Source organism: Balearica regulorum, chromosome 14 (genome assembly GCF_011004875.1).
Source record: "Balearica regulorum gibbericeps isolate bBalReg1 chromosome 14, bBalReg1.pri, whole genome shotgun sequence".
Taxonomy (NCBI): Eukaryota; Metazoa; Chordata; class Aves; order Gruiformes; family Gruidae; genus Balearica; species Balearica regulorum.
The window spans coordinates 10,656,000-10,672,923 of record NC_046197.1 but is presented as its reverse complement, the minus strand read 5'-3'; the positions used below and the strand labels follow the sequence as shown (position 1 = coordinate 10,672,923).

Sequence of the window (16,924 nt, the reverse complement as noted above, 5' to 3'; positions counted from 1 at the left end):
AGAGCCTCCCAGCCTCACCATCCCGCTGTCTGTTTTGAACAAACACAGCTTGAGAGAGTGGCAGCACAAGGTGCTGTGCATTTGGCCCGATGTTTGTGTATACCTTTGGCAAATTTTAAATTGGGAGCAGCTGCTAGCAAACTAGCAGGGATGTTTTATAGCTTGCTGACAATGCCAGATTCTGCAGATATTGCAGTCCGTACTCAGTGGCATCTCTGGAGCATTCCGTTTTTACAAGCATTTCCCAACACGCCACCAGGAATGTACAAGAACCGCTCACATTTACGCCATCGGGGATCAGGGATGGTTCGTCCCCTTCCACAGTTGGCTCAGACGTGCTCCCAGCACTGCAACCGGCCCATCGGCACGAACTCGGGGGCAAAGTGCTGGTGTCTCTCCTCACCAGGGGTTTTATGGAGGCAAAGTGAAGGTATCTATTAGTTGGTTCAGGGCACCGGCATCTGTTATCAGAGCCAGTACTCCCTCACTTAACAAGTTATTTGTCTCACCAAGGGACAGTTTGCTTGTTTAGAAAAGGAGATTATAATATTTATTTCCCAGCAGAGATGGGAAGCCTCATCCATCGTTACTTAAGCAACTGAAGGTTTTTATTTGGATGAGGCTAAATAAGTGTAAAATTATAGAGCGGATTAAGACAGATTAAGGGGTGCCTGTTAGTCAGAAATGACTCCTGGTGGGCTGGGAATTTTTCCAAGAGGCTAAACATAACTTGACTTGCAACACCACAAAGTGAGTATCTTGTGCTACCGTATCTCTCCCTGTGCTTGGAGTCAGCAGCAACGGCTTAGAAATCTGCTGCCTGACCCGCTGTCTGCAGGTCTGCATCTGATGACAGCTTTAGTGACCACACTCAGCTGTCTCTGGAAGTGAGATCTCATCAGTCCTTGCACCTGGCCAAAGGGTTTCACCCAGAAGTAAGCAGAGACATGCCTCAAACCCTGCTCACTATCAGGTCTGGCACCGCCGTGAACCATCACTTTCAGCAGCCTCACTGCCCACAGGTCCTTATCACGGATCCACCACCTCCAGGACAGTGTTCATTTTTTTTTTTTTTTTTTAAACAAAAGTTGTCATCATTCTGATAAAAAAAGTATCACATCCCTTCCCTGCATGTTGTCGCAATGGTGTTTCTACATCCCTTTAAAGGGATGGTGTGCAAGTGCGTAAGTACACTTTATCAATACACTTTTTCATTCTTTATCACTTGAACTCATCTTAGTAGGTTTGGATAGGTGTCTCAAGACTGTCTTTTCCTTACTTATAAGATAACACCACCTTTTACCCATCACAAAGCCCTGATACCATATTTCTTGGACCTCACATGTCTCAAGGGTGGTAGCAAATCAGAAAGTACAAAGACTACGCACACTGCCAGGCAATAATATTTCTTAAAAAAAAATAAAAATCTCAGTGTTTTATTTCCTCTCCCTCAATTTGCTTAAAAATTGTGCAACAGACAACTGTTTAAGACCAGACAACATAGAAGACGCAGTTTCAAATTGCAAGACAGCACTGGATTACCTCTGGATTGGATGTTAAAAAGGAGACCTTGCTTATTTTTTTAAATAATAGGGAAAAATATTATGCTGTAGACTATTTTGGGGGTCCTGGGACTTCTGGTTGTGTAACAACCAAAACTTCTCCAGTCATTATACCCTCCTCTTGTTAAGTTCTCATTTGTTTTCACACATATGACATACTATCTTCCTACATCTGTGGGTAGAAAGATCGTACCTGCTTTATAATCCTTTATAATGCTGCTTCTCCTTCCCTCAAATAATTTCTTCCAAAAAAAACCCCTTTCAGGTAATCAGAGTCTACCCATGGAACTAAAGAGATTCACTGTCTCCTGACAATGACGTATTGCCTATATTTTAGGAATGCTAAAAAAAATCAGGGAGTATATTTACTGAACTGAACAGATCTGTACCTGGAATCCTCCTCTTGATACTGCAAAGGCACATAGTGCCAGTGTTGAAAAAAAACCTAACAACATGAAGTGAGATTCAGAATAAAGGGCAAATTTTTTCCAGTTTTTAGGAGAAACTGAATTATGACCCTCAAGGATCGTTCCTCCCACCAAAAACCTCTTTATGTAGCTTTGCTCATGGAAAAGCTATTTGCCTTCAGGATGGAATTCAGGACCTAGGACGGATGCAGCATGTTCCACGTGAAAGAAAGAGTCCACAGAGCGTGGGAACTGCTGATGAGAAAAGCAAAGAGCTGGAGGAGATCGCAAAGGCACAGGAGCCTGAAACAGCAGCAGCCATGAATATCTGCCCTCCTCCTCTCCTCATCTCTTCTGCTCTTGAATAAAAATATAAGGGATGTTTTTGATCAGTCAGAAAGAAACAGGTTAGCGCTTGGTTCTCAGGAGGCAGAGATGACTGCAGCTCAGCTGCTCTGAATGGCCACAAACCCGTACAAAGGCTTGTGACCCTTTCAGATCTCTTTCTCCTCCCCTCAGTTGCTCAAGACTGCACAATCACTGCCCTTGGTAGGGTGTATCATAGGCTGGCATTCAAAACATAATTAGTTGTGCCTTTTTCAGTCTTAACAGTTAAAATGTAATCCCTGGATGTCCTTAATGCAGCAGCCATGTTTCTGTTCAGAATTAGGGAATGGGGACAGGAGTGATGGGATGGGCATGAGGATGGGGCACAGCTGGCCATGCTTTCTCATGGTCTTCAGGAGAGCTCTTCTCCCCAGGCCATTTCTCAGAAACGCCCTGGCCTGAAATGGTTGGAGCAAGCTGGGAGCCGGATGCTGCCCTATGGTTCTCCCTTTCTGAGCTATACAACAGCCACAGCGTGACTGTCCATCCCATCCAAAAGCAGGGCAAAAGCAAGCGCTTCCTTGCTCCATTACAACATGATCTGCTGGCAGGGAGGCAAACCCCCCATCTTGCAGGTGGGCACACAACAGGCTCAGGAGCCCTTTCAGCTCCCAACGACTGTGTCCTGAGGCTCTGCTCAGTGCCAGCACACTTCATGACAAGGGTTTATCTGGGACAACCAAGAACTTGTGCCAACAGAAATCGGACCCAGCTCAGAAAGGAGGGGTCCCCCATGTCTGTAACACAACCCCCAGCACAGCCAGGGATGTTTTCTCTGTAACGAGATCCTCTGACTGCAGCAAAAGGGGACTCTGTTAGCAGTAATGAGACTCACTTCCCTCCGGCTTTCCCTTCTCCCTTTCCGATACAAGGCATCCCTTCTCGCCCTAAAGGAGACCAGCAGTGCACAGTTCTATTCTCAGTACCACAACCCCAGCCATTCCCACCCTGAAAGGGTTACTGCTTTCAAGATCAAGGACTGTCAGCCCCTTCTTCTCTTACAGCTCCATAACTAACTTTCAGCTCCCCAACTGTCCTGAATTTATCCAGAAGAGAACACAAGTTTAAGTGAGAGCTCACAGCCAAACCCTGTCTTTTTTGACATAGAGGAACAGGTACTGAATGAAAACTCTCCTAGCTGTTTTATGGGTCAATACTCCTCAAGAAACCAGATAATCAGGCCACGTTCCTTATTAAACAACCCAAAGTATGAGCACCAATATATTCTATAGGTTTGGTGCTGCTAAAGGATGCTCCCCGCTCCTTTTCTTATCCTGGAAATAGCCTATAACTGTTATTGCAAATTTAAAAAGAAGGGTTAGAAGTGGTGATGTTGACATAGGGGCTGATAGGCCAGTACAGAAATTGATGGGAAAATAAAAGAAGAGCTGTATCTCTCCAGTGACTGGAAGTTTGCATACCTGCAAGATGAAGCAGTTGAGGTCAGAAACAGCCATCGGATGAGTTTCATTTGATCCTTTTTCCTACCTATTTGGATGGCTTCCCAGAATTTCTGTCTCATATACACTTCTTTTTCCCTCTGATAATCCCCTCAGGCTAGTCCAGAAGTGTCCGTTTAGATGTTCCCTGAAATAAGCACAATTGACCGACCCTCACCTGTTATATGCATACGGGTCATACACAAAGACACATTTACAACATTATCCCTTTTTTGCCAAGCACAGCACTCCTTTCAGGATAGGGCAGCACATTTGCAGACGTTTGCCTTTCCTCCAGCTGTGTGAAAACCTGCTTTTTGTGCTTCCCAAGAAAACCAGACTATTCTGTGCTGCAGCCCTGAGCCCATGGCTAGCAATCCTGCAAATTTTAGAGTCACCAATGTTACATCAGTAAGAACTAATGCTGATGGCCCAAACTTTTGCAAGTGTTAGAGCAGACTCATCTTTGCCCACATTTTTCTTACCCTCAGATCAAAGAGTAGTTAGAAGAAAGTGAAGTGCAAGCCTCACGCCTAAGCTTCGATAAATCTGCTGTCAAAAACCTGTGGAGCAAGATCCCAGCACCCTCAGAGGTCTCATCCTGACACTGAAAGCATTTAAGTGGCAGGAGGGGGAGCCCACAGAGCACTGGGGGTATGTCTGGAGCACCGCAGTCGGCTGCTGCTTCCTCTCTGCCTTGGCAAGACAGACCAGCACGTCCCATTGTCTGCTGGGACCACAAAAATATTCATCCTGCCACGCAACACATCCCAACTGGATTCCCGAGCCGCTTCTCCCACTCCATGCTGGCTTTGGAATTTGCCAGTAAAATAGAGGAAACCCGTGCTAAAAAACAAATTGGTGCCACCCAGTAAGACAAAATTAACGATTTCCCTAAGGAGGTGGCTCAGAGGGGACCTGGCATTGTATAGAAAATAGGGAGGAGCAAATGGCAAACCATAGTTTAGCCCATAACATCCATTCCAAGCTAGACCAAGTATTTACACTGGCTCACATCAACCCCCCCTTCGGCACTTGGCAGTAAATAAGCAACTGCAATAGCCCTGTGCCCTTTTGAAAGTAGAGCTAGATCACCATGTACTAAGGGAACTGTGCCACCCATTGCCAGTTAATCCTGCTTTAAGGGCCCTAGAAGGAAGAACCCCTACAAAGTAACGAGAAACTCATACGAAGCAGGAGGCTCTTTTCTAAAGGGGCAGTTATACTCTGAGGGGAAACAGGAAAACACACATGGGACTGCTAGAAGCTTTGCACTGCCTGCTCAGTTCTTTGAGTCCTATTTTCACATTTTTATAATTATCACATAACACATACTGTCATACAAACCAGGAGACGTCAGCTCTGCGCAGTGCCAAACCCAACACGGGCAGGCACTGCACGCTCCCCGCGGGGCCAGCCCAGCCCCGGGCTGCCCTTCCTGGCCCCATCCCATAAACACCAGCCATGTCCCCCCAGCCGCCCCCCCTGGGAGGCAGCACTGCCCTGCCTAGTGCAAAGCTGCTCCTGCCCTCACAACTGCGCTCATCTGCAGAGGATAAACCCCTCGCACTGCATCTCCTGGGTTTAAATGAGGTGTCGGAGCCTTAGGTGGGTCACAGCCTCTCTTGGACACCCACCAGCCCCAGAGTCGGGTTTCCAAGCCAGGCACGTGTGCTCTGAGATTTCTGAATCGAGGGAGTGCAAACACAGCCAGCCCCGAGGGGCCTGGCCAGCACCCTGTCCTCAGGGCACACGCGCGTGCTGGCAGGACACCCATACCCTGCCTTTATGCCTGTCTCCAGGGCCGACACGTGCGCCTTCCCAGGACACCTGCCTGGTGAGATCCCCGAGGTGACAATTCTCCTTCTCAGGGATACGAGATAACTGAAGCTTGTCACACAAACACTTTGCAAAAGGTTAATAAAAAATTAAAAAATATCCTCTTTTTATTTTTTCCCCCAGGTACGATACAAATGCATTGCCATACAGATCAGCCAGACACCGCCCGTCATCCCTGCCTTGCTTTCCTCCCCACTCCCAATGGCTGTGTCCTCTGGGGGCTCCGAGCTCGCTCTCCTGAGGGTCTCTCCCCAGGGCAGCCCTCCGGCCCTGTTCCCCCATTCAGGGATCTTCCGTTCTCTAGTCCCTTTCCCCGCAGTCCCTATTCCCAGTTCAGATGCCTTCCTCAGCATCCCCTTTGCTCTGCCACAGCACAGGCCAGCAGTGGCTTCTTTGGAACAGGGCAGATAACATGGGACTGGGGTGTCACAAATCCCAGGAGATTTGCTCTGGGCTCACAATGGGATGGCGGCTCAGTCTCCATGGAGCAGCTGCGGTCTGGTCCTCCCCCATCTGATGGGGCATCTCACACACACCTGCTTTGGCTCCAGCATCCTAACACGGGCATGTTCCCATCATCAGGTTCATTCACACAATCACAGCTACATTTTTCCGTATTAAAAGAGCATACATATGCTTTTCAGCCTCACACTTGATAACAAGTCAACCTTTGCTCTGCTATTGGAACTACTTGGCTGAAAGTCACTCTGTAAAAACCAAAGCCTGCAGCAATATGCAAGCAAGTGTAGCCATGACTGGCAAAAAGCAGTAACGTTGAGAGATTTTTGCAGCAGACCCTGTTGAGAAGAATAGAAATTATCCTGAAGAGAGAGCTTTCTCCACAACTGCAGGAAAATATCTTTCTTCAGAACCAAAAGGGGTTTGTTGTTTTTTTTTCCCCTGACCTGCAAGACACTTTGCCAAGCCAGACAAAAATTACAGTGCCTTAGCGCTGTGGGGCAAGGATGAACAAGAGGGAGGAATAAAGTATCTTTTTTCCCTCCTATAGGAAAGTATTATACAAGCAACCAGCTGCGCTGGTAGGGGGGCTCTTCCAGAAGCACAGGCATGCTCTGCTGTTACTAGACTAAATAGATTGTTAGGCTTCTCCATCCAAAGCTTCTTTACAGAAAATCTGTACAAAGTAAATATATTCCTTCCAAGGGCAAAACCCTTCCAGTGCCAACTCTCAGCTCAGAGCAGATGTCCGCGGTTGGGCTGCGAAGCCCCGGAGGAGCAGGGGGTTTGCACTGGCCAGGTGTCCCCGTCTGTGCGGCGCAGCCCCTGCGGCAGCGCGGGCTGGAGGCAGCTGGTGGAGGCTGGTGGTGTCAGACAGCAACACGCTAATGAACTGAGAAGCACCAGAGGAAATTCCTCGCCGCGGAGATGGGAATACAACCACCACGCAATCAGGGGCATTTCAGTCACTTAGTGTGAAGCCAAAGAGTTGCTGCGTAACCTTGGAGAAGTGGCTTAAATTTGGAAGAGGCAGGGTTGAGCAGCACAGCGAGTCTCTGAAGAAATCTGCTCTATTACTGGCTCTGGGAGGGAGCGTCCTTTGTCAGAGAAAGAAAATGGGATTTATTATTAGAGATATGTTAGAGAAAGAAATGGGATTCAGCACTGCTAAGGTTGCTTCTAAGTCTGAAGCAGGAAAAAGCTTGAAGGCTGCGTTAGGACCCCTCCTCCTGCACCGTGTGCGAACTGGTGAAGATTGACTCAGGAACTTCTCCCTGTTCCTCAGTCCCTCTGACACAGCAATCATCGCTGCTCACAAAGTGCTATGCACCATCCAGAGATGCAGCATGGACACCAAAGCACCTCACTTCAGGGAACCCAAGATTTCACGTGATCCCAAGTGGGGGGTGAATTGTAAGGAAATCCATCTTGATGCAGATAAAATAAGAGGCCAGTTCATTCACAGGACACATACAAAGGGAAGAAGCCAGCAGCCTGTACACCAATCTCTTTTTCGCTGCTTTTAAGAAACTTGCAGCGTCAGGCAAAATTGGAGCTTTAACCCAACAGCAATGAAATCGCCTTCCACAAAAAAACTCTGCCTGCGTCTGAACTCTGCCTGCATCTGGCGGCTGAGAACATTGCCAAGGCTTTAACCCTCTGATATTAACAGAAAGAGATATTGATGAGTGTCCCTCCGGCGAAGGAAACCAAATGGTGTTTTTAGCTTCAGTGGATTCTTTACAGCTTTTCAATTCCTTCGCAAGGCTGTTGCTCCAGACTGGGGTGTAATTGAGATGCATTAGCCACTCACTCAAAAACTTTCCCAGGAACACATGTGCACACACACAGACTATGCATTCAGATATAAATACATACCGTACCTGCACATGCATTAAGCTGCTGTTCATGGGCTGTCTGGACATTTCCACTGCCAGCTCGGCTGCCCAGTCAATTGCGGCACTCGACACCGCCAGCTCAACGTGACAAATAAAGCAAACATAGAAAACCAGCTCATCACTGCTGGATATCTGACCGCAGCCACAAAAAGCAGAAGAGGGTCTTTTAAGGACCAGTACTCCTGAAAGACAAGGGCACTGGGTGTTTTCACCTCCAGAGGGATGGCGAACGTTTTACAGCCAGGTCACACGCTTCTACAAGTGAGTGCAGCAACTTGCTGATGAACCACCCACCCCCCCCACCTCTTCATCCTGTACTGTCTCCTCACTGGAACAAGCTACCACACAGCAGACAATCTCCTTCCAAAATCTTCAAGCCTCCTTTATTATATTAATGTTGATAAAAAACCAAATTCCATCAGTATCGACTGATCCTATTTATAGGGTAGCATCTATTGGGATGAAGAAAGTGTATCCTTGAAGGGTTTCAGTTGCATAAGGACCTGAAGCCATACCATTGATCCGAGCACACCTTAGCTCTGAAAGGCTGGGATGCTATCCAGATGCAGCTTCTGAAACTCTGATTAACTGTGGGTTTCAAAGCACATAGATCTCACTCAAAAAAGGGCTGTTTTGTGCAAGCAGAGTTTTCTTACAGACTAGAGGAGACTAAGGTCAGCTATACTGGAAACCTTTTAGTGTAATATTAGAGACCAACTCTAGTCTTTCTTTTACCCTACGTAGTGTAAATGGGTTACCATACAGGTCTCTAGTAAGAGACAGAGGGGGGGGTGTAAACCAACCTTTTTAGAGTCCTATATCAAGGTAAGAAAAAGTATATCCTCCTCTTATGAAAAAGAGAGTATAACACAAGGTGTGGCAAGGATTACTTCCATCTTGGAAGGAATGATCCATCAATGAATCCTAAAGCACTTTATGGGAGCCAAGCATCTACACCACAGAGCATCCACCTCTGTCCATCTGCAGCAGGGAGAATCAATACACAGAAAAGGAAACTGAGGCACAAAAGTGTTACAATTATCAATTGAAAACATAATCCTGTAACCAAACCAGTATGGCAACCTAATCACATGTGTGCAAGGAAGGTCTCGTCAGCAGGAGAAATCACACCCCTAAGGGCAAAGACTTATTCTTAAGGGAACCAGAGCTTTTTGGACATGGACATAAACAGTTTGCAACCTACCACTGAGAAAAACTCACAAATCTAACCAGAAAAGCTGATTAAAAGATTGTGGAAACAGTAAAACTGATTAAAATGAGATAATTTTATCAGCTTTGTACAAGAGTCAGTGACCAAAATGTTAATCCAAACTTTTAAATGATTATTTGAAACATTCTTTAGAAGTCCTCAAAATTTTGCTGTCAGTTTGAGGTCCATCATTTTATTTCATTTACATTGTTCTACTTGCACACACCCCTCTTTTAATAAATTCTAGAGTTGCTTTGACTTTGGCACAAGAAGATGAAGTCTTACACAGCCAAATGTCTTCAGAAGTTGACGCCCAGCTTAATCTGAAGGTGTTTTATCTGGACATTCAGTCACCAACCCACTTGCTCTTCAAAGGGGAGAGAAGCTGGACGTCAAACTGGCTTATTCAGAGAGGAAATAGCTTATTCTGAAGCAGCCAGTGAAGTGACCACTTTGATTACCTTGATGTAAAATAACAGGATTTGGCCCAGTCATTATTTTTCCACCAAGCATTTCACAGAAGCCAAGGAAAGCAGCAGTTATATCAACTTGAGACAACTATCAGGTCACCAGGCATCTTTCCCTTCCAGGTCTCCAAAGCACTGCAGGCTTGGAAGAGCCCCTGTGCAGGCAGGGCAGCTGCGAGTATCTGATGCGCATGTGCTGTGCTAGCCTCAGTTCAGGCATTTGCACAAGGGAAGGAAGAAACTTGTCTTTCACGGGAAATATCAGGGGAACCAAGAAAGAGGCTAAATAACTGCAAAAGTCATCTCTCAATGTTCAGGGGCTTTACTTCAGCTGCTAACTGCTGTTTCCCTGCACAGTGCACCTGCTCCCTATGTGTCTTCAAGTCATAGATACAGAATTTTCCAACAAAAACCAAACTATGGTTTGTTATTCCCTCTGGAGCCAGTATAGCCTCAGAGAGGTCAGGATGTTATTTTCCCTCCTGTATTTTCAACAGGATCTCCGCTCTTACCTGGGATCAGGACACCACAGCTACTCTGAATTTCACAGCAGTTACTCACCAGGAACTCAGGTCTGCCTGCTCCGAAAACACACACCTGCCCCACTCACCGCGTGGCTGATTTCCCTCTGCCCCGAGCACGACACAGCGTGTAGGACAAAGCTGAGCAATTCAGATCATATCCCACAGAGGGCAATAATACTTCTACCCATTAATTAGGTGCATTTGTTACTGGAGATGATGGTAAAGTGATTAAAGTTGATGAAATAACAAAAGAAAACCTCTGAAATCAAGAGTCGCTTGCCCAACCCTCACTTTTGCCATTTGAGCACTGCCGATGCTGTGCCTGGTGGTCTAGCAGAGGTCAGGTCTGCAGGGAAATGCCCCCTCCCATACAAAAGTCAAATCTCATCATCACAGCCTGAAGGGAGGAGAAGTAGGAATAGTCTGACTTGAACTATGCTTTGGAAGCCTGAGAAGATTGCACAGGATTAGTCAGCGGGTAACACAAAACCCAAAAGCCACAATTACCAGCCAAGCAGCAGCCACTACGCCCAAATTGCTCTCAGCCGTCCCAGACCTTGTATTTGTGGGAAACAACGACTAGAGAGCACCTGATCCCTCCAGCTACCCCAGAAGGCAGCTCCTGGCCAGCTCTGCCCAGGGAAAGGAATACACACGTTTTCAGCACTGGCATCTCTTGAAACACATCAGGAAACCCACGGGGTGGGCAGTGGAGCAAGGTGGGAGAGGGGTCTGACCTAACAGTTAAAAACCCTCAAGTGAAGGGGAAGGGAAACCAGCTCACGTTTGTGCCTGTTCCTGGATATTAAAGAGCCTTTTAGGCATCTGAGATATTAGGGATCACACTTGCTTGATGCACAAGAGATGCTTTGAAACAGCTACAGCCTTTTTATTTACATAAACTCCCTCTGAGTTGCCTTTTCTTCTCTTTGGGCAGGAGTTTGCACCAAGGTTTTATTTGGCTTCAGGGCAAACATGATGCTTTGCAGGAAAACACTGTCAAACAGACCCCTCTCCTAGACAAGTAATTATGAGAACAAATAGCTCCTTCTTAATCCACAGGGGAGTCTGCCAACCCCTCTCTCTGCTATTCTCGGCTTCCCGGCTTATAAAGGGTTATGTGCAATCTAAATGAACGGCTTGTCCTTCTCTGGCTGGTTGGGAAGCTGAACAGATTTCAGCTGGCAGCAGGGCAGAGCTATGCTGCGGATACTCACTGCAGGTTACCCTGTAATGGTAACAGGAGACATCCTATGTCCTCCAAACAGGGCTCAGGCAAGTGCACAGTGGTGTTGCAGCATTGCAGAGCAGGTTTAGAAGTGTCAGGTGCTCCACAAAAAATCAAACAAGGCAGTTCCTGCCCTGAGGACCCTACAGACTAAATGCAAGATGATACTACAGGCAAAGATAAATGCGCAGACATATTGTTAAGCAGTAGGATGAACATCTGGATAGGATGCTGTGAGCTTGAGGGCCGTTACGATGCCAGACCTGGGTGCAGTGGTCGGAGCACAGAGAAGTCCTGGAAGGTCCGGGGCTCTGCGGCAGTCTGTCTCTGAGTGCAGTTCAGGAGAGTAATTTCCAGCTGTGATCTCTAAGCCCAACTCTTAACTTTAGTTTTGACTAAGCAGTGCAATGCTTTAGATTTGCTGTGAAATCTCTGTATTTTCCATTCTTAAATTCACATGGAACGTCTTTAACGCCTCAATTTTAACTCCAGTTCTGCTATTTTCTTTGTCAAACAGACCTGACCTTTATCTCACTTACCTGAGAATAGCCAGTGTAGGTCAAGGTCCGCTGAATTTGTGAGGGTTCGGTGCTAAAACATAAAGTGTTGCCAACTCCATAGATCCATAGAAGGATAGCCGAAACCAGTCGTATCCTTACACTGAAGACTGAATAGAATGTGACAAAGCAAGAGGATTTCAAAAAAGGATCTACGACCTCCAGTAAGGTCATAGATAACCCACTTCAGTGAAATGAGCAGCACAGGGAGAACTGGTCCTTCATATTACAAGGGGCATTCAGTGTTGTGTAAGGCCTCTTCTATCAGGTATGAATTTGGGGTGTTACACTGCTTTATAGATGGGTGACACCCAGACTCTGAATTCCCTCCCTGCAATGAGCACTAGTTACGAGCAGTGTCAATGAAGGGCAGTTCTTAAGAAATAATGTACAATCTGATGTCAGTGAAACTATCAAAGCCTGGCCCTTCGCTTTTATTGCCCAGCGAGTGCGAAAAAGAGGTGCTGATGTTCAAAGAGGGCATCCTAGATTCAGTAGGGAAAAGAATAAATCACACAGCCATTCATTAAAGGAGATAAAAAAGTCTTCCCCAGAGCTGTACGACTCCTCAGAGAGCAAATGATCACATGTTTTCAGAGGTATCTGAAGAATTCTCTATTTTTGTGCACTTTGCTTTCTAACTCTGCTACCTGGAATGCCCTTTTCCCCCCACAAGTAAAACTGTAGCCATAAGGCTGGACACTGAGAGAGAACGGGTGAAAAATAGAGGGATCACTTCAGGGAAGCATTCCACAGTTCAGCTGTTCCTCATAACACACCTCAACTACCAAGATTTTATCTAACCGTACCTTTATGTGTGCCTGGAGCGTTCCTCACAGGAACGCCAAGATACGTGTTCCTGTTCCAGCAATGAGTCACAGTAATTCATCCTCAAATAGCCATCAGCTTCATGTGTTTTCACCCAGATGCACACGCAGAAGACTCTTCTGAGATTTCCAGCCAGTCTTACTTGCAAAACATCTTGAGACTCTCTCTTCCCATGACATCCAAGACTTCTCACAGAGCATCCCTGTCTGTGGCCTTCTGGTGCAGAACAGCACAAGTAGAAAAAAATGTGAGCAGAGACTGGACGTTCTTCAAACCAAAGATATAACAGAGCAATAACAGGATGAATGGGAGTGAGGGAAGCGAGGGAGAGGAGTTATGTCCTATGTTATACTCCATGGCTTGCCAAACACCACAAACACTTAGCAAGACATGCCTTATCCTCCTGCTCTTGATCAGAACAAAACTCATACCCAGCCTTGGAAACAGGATAGTATCTAAAACGATGAAACTAGGCTCTTGTCATTCCTGAACTTTACCCAGCAATTTACAAGCCCTATTCCTAGAAAAATGGGGAGAACTCTCCTCTTTCTTTGTATGCAGGTAGCATGAGAATGGGGGAAAACTCCTTTGACCTTTCAAGATGTGATTTGCAAATCACCTCTCCATCTGAGGAGCTCTGGATAAGTAAATATTAAGTAATAATCTCTCTTCCTTGGCCAGAAGAAAATGAAGAGGCGGGAGGACAAAATGAACTCTTGTGTTGAAATCATGGAACGGTTTTGCCTCCGCATTACAGTCCAACACACACATCTTGGCATGCACACAGCACCCGGACAAGCATTCTTGCTCCCCATTTTCTTACTGATGAGACCACCCATGGTCAGTGGAGCAGGATGAAGTCAGGAGGAGGCTGGAGGGGTACGCTGGCCATACACCCCATCTCCATCACTGGAAAGTGCTCGTTGCGTGGAAAAAACAAGAACACATTCCACTGGTGCAATCAAAAAAACATTGACCTCATTGGGACCTAACATTGGTGGTGTTATGATGTTGGGGCGAGAAGTGTCTATTCATCCTCCTTTCATTTCTTGTTAAAAAGCATAGCCCATGTCAGAGCTGAGGAGAGCTGCAATACAGAGGAGACATTATTCTCAGCTTTGGATTAAGATCAGTATTTTAATGAAAGCACTTATTAGCCCCAGCTGGGGCTCAATTTTCCAGTGAGTTGGGAAAAAAATATATTGCCCTGGCCATTCTTCTCTGGGGATTGTGCAGAGACATCTGAGAGTATCAATTACTGATCATAATACTCTATTGGAAACGAACAGCTGGGGAAAAGCCGCTGGCTGGAAACAACTGGATTGCTTACATTTTAAAGTATAGTTCTTGGCCACATGGTGTCCATTTTTTTCCCACTCTGGGATCCCTACTGCTCTCAACGGGCTGCAGTAACCCTGCGGTTGCCACCTCTCACGCCAGTGCCACCTTGCCAACCATCAGAGGAGCCTCAGCTCTCTGCAGAGACCACAGCTGGCCTTGGGCTGCCCGATGCGGAGCTGAGCACAGCCTCAGGGGTCCTCCTATGGACTGTGCACGTCGATCGGAGCCACCCAAACCCTCCGCCTTAGGGACAGAGATGCTCGGGGTACTCTGTCTCCCAAAAGCCACAGCAACCCAAATGGCCTCTGGGCCATCCATGTACCAACACAGCAGGTTACTGTCCATGGAAGTGGGAGATGTGCTGGTGCAATTCCTGACTTCAGATCCCTCCTGGTGACTTAATTCAGAATTCACATGCATCCCGTACTGTCCTGGGGAAGGAAGGGGGATTGCCCAGGGGTTAAAAGCAAACTCTTGCTGCCCAGGTCTGCCGCAGCCCTGTGCTCTCTGCTGTGGCACCGCAGAGATCCCTGCACACCCATGGGAGGGCGTCCTGTCACCCAGGCAGGACAAGGGTGACAAAGGGAACTCACTGCCATGTCAACAACTTGGTTTTGACAAAATTACTGTGTGGGAAACGTTATTCAGCCAGCTAAGCGTATGAGTCTCCTTCCTCCTCCTGCAGTTATGAGGTGGAGCAACAACTGCAGAGACATGAGGTTACTCCTGGAGAACACAGATGCTAACGTGCCCTCTTTGAATGTTTGTACCATCCGGTGACTTAGGCACTCAGGCCCCATCGAAGCAGACTTAGGAAGATTTGTAACTTAATGCAGTGATGAAAGGAAGGTGAGTGAGGAACGATGCGGGGGGCATCGTGCAGAGCTGTCTGCACATCCTTGTGTGCATAGACCACTTTGCGCTGAACATATGGAGGAACATAGACCATGAGCTGGGATCTTGCAGCATCAACTAAGAGTGGATGCCATCTCAGCACCTTATAAAATAGCTGGTCCAGGGTCTAATATGCAATCAGAGCAGAGCTGGGGGAAGCTGTTATTTCAAAGTTAAACATCAGTACATGCATGAGAGGTTCACAACAAGGGGCAGATCTCTGCCTTGTTCAGCAAGCAGGGTACGGAGATGTGTGTGTGTGATGTTACATTTACAAAAGAACTGGCATGCAGCGGGCGTGCGGGTGGGACGTGCACACAGCCACCAGCTTTTCCCTTGTGACTCCCAAGGGTGGAGAGGGTGGCAGCACTTCTGCCCCAAGAGATTGAGCAAGGGGCGGAGGGAGAGACATCCACAGATGTGTGCCAGCAATTTCTGGAAGAGTTTAAAGCTGTCTTCACATGAACAGCTGCACTGTACCATAATGGATGGTCACTCTCAAAGGCAAACTGTAAATTTCCCAACAGAGCAAGCTGTGTGTGGCTGGGGGTGTGTGTGTGTGTATGGACCACATGTTTCCCTGGGGCTGGGGGCTGCGGGGAGGACGGGGGGATGGAAGGGAAGCCCATTCCAGCAGTTGCCAGGTTGAAGGTTTCACATTCTTTCAGTTGCAGTGGCTGGAGTTATTTTTCTTCACTAGGAATTCCAGATCTGGGTGGATTTTATCAGAATGTCAAATCAATAAAATGCTCTATCTGGGAACCTGTTTTCTAAATGCTGTTGGAAAACAAACTCAGATTCAAGGACCTGATTCCCAGCTAGCCTGAGACCAGGTAGCTCAGGAGTTTCACAAGAAAGCAAAGGAGACCACAGGCATGTGGGCCTTGAGAATAGGGATAACTCCTTGAGATTTGGTTAACTTTTTTATTCCCTTCATCATCCTCACAACCAGTTGATATCAGCTGAACTGAGAGCCTAACTCTTTACCAGGAGCAGAAGACAATATCCAAGAAAGTCAAACCTTGAAGGCCTTTCCCACCTTTTAAAAGAGAAAAAAAAATCCTCACTCCTGGCCCTACACTATTTTCACAGCTGTGTGATAACACAGGGACTGAAGAGGCACCTCTTCAGACCCAAACCCAGCCAGTCTAACATGACAAATTACATCTCCCACAAGCACCCTCCAGCCAGGGACACAGCGCAGTGCCCACAGCTGCTCTAAGCCCAAAGGCAGATGCTAATCGTCATCTCATGGAAACAAGAAACGAGCACCTGAAAAGAAACTGAGTCCGAGCATCACACAGACCAGCCATTCAGCTCAGGCCAGTCCCATTAGATTTGGTTGACAAAAGAATCTGACTTGCACATTTATAATTTAAAAAAAAAAAAAAAAAAGAGCGGGGGGAAAGGAAGAAAAGCTTTCCCTTCTGAATGGAGAGTTTCTGTGGCCCAGCCTCCCTCCTCGTCAGCAGACAGGGTGGAATTCCCAGGCTACGGGGGAGATCTCCTGGGGCTGATCATGTTCTTAAAGGCATGTTCCCAATCAAGAAGGCTGGGATGAGGCATAATAATTGCATAGGCTTCCTGAGAACTGGCTTAATATCCCTCAAGACTGATTTAACCTAGTTTTTCATTCTGCTTTCACATCAAAAAATAAAGACCTGTCTATATCTTGATATACTGCAAATCAGGAAATGGAGGCGTATGGTATATCTCATCCTCCCCTGCCTGGAGCTCTTTGAGGCACGCTGCCAAGGCAGAGCTGCCTTTGCTTTTGCAGACACTTCCATTGTGTCAGCAAAGCTGTGCCGATTAACACTGGTGAGAAAGAGAAACTAGTGGCCTGTTAAAGGTCTGAGAGTCAGGAGGTATCTAATCCTGTGC

The 16,924-nt window shown here is 46.9% G+C and overlaps 1 long non-coding RNA gene across 2 annotated transcripts in view; it reads right to left on the bottom strand.

Annotated features, from left to right (window-relative positions):
- The window catches only part of LOC142603886 (uncharacterized), a 204,972-nt gene that overhangs the window by 112,725 nt on the left and 75,323 nt on the right, over positions 1 to 16,924 (bottom strand). Inside the window, exon 4 of one of the 2 annotated variants that reach the window (XR_012837791.1) lies at positions 12,849 to 13,021. The exons of the other annotated variant lie outside the window; for it this stretch is intronic. This is a non-coding gene — a long non-coding RNA (uncharacterized LOC142603886). Of the gene's footprint in view, positions 1 to 12,848; positions 13,022 to 16,924 lie in introns of those variants that run through there. 2 annotated transcript variants of the gene reach the window in all.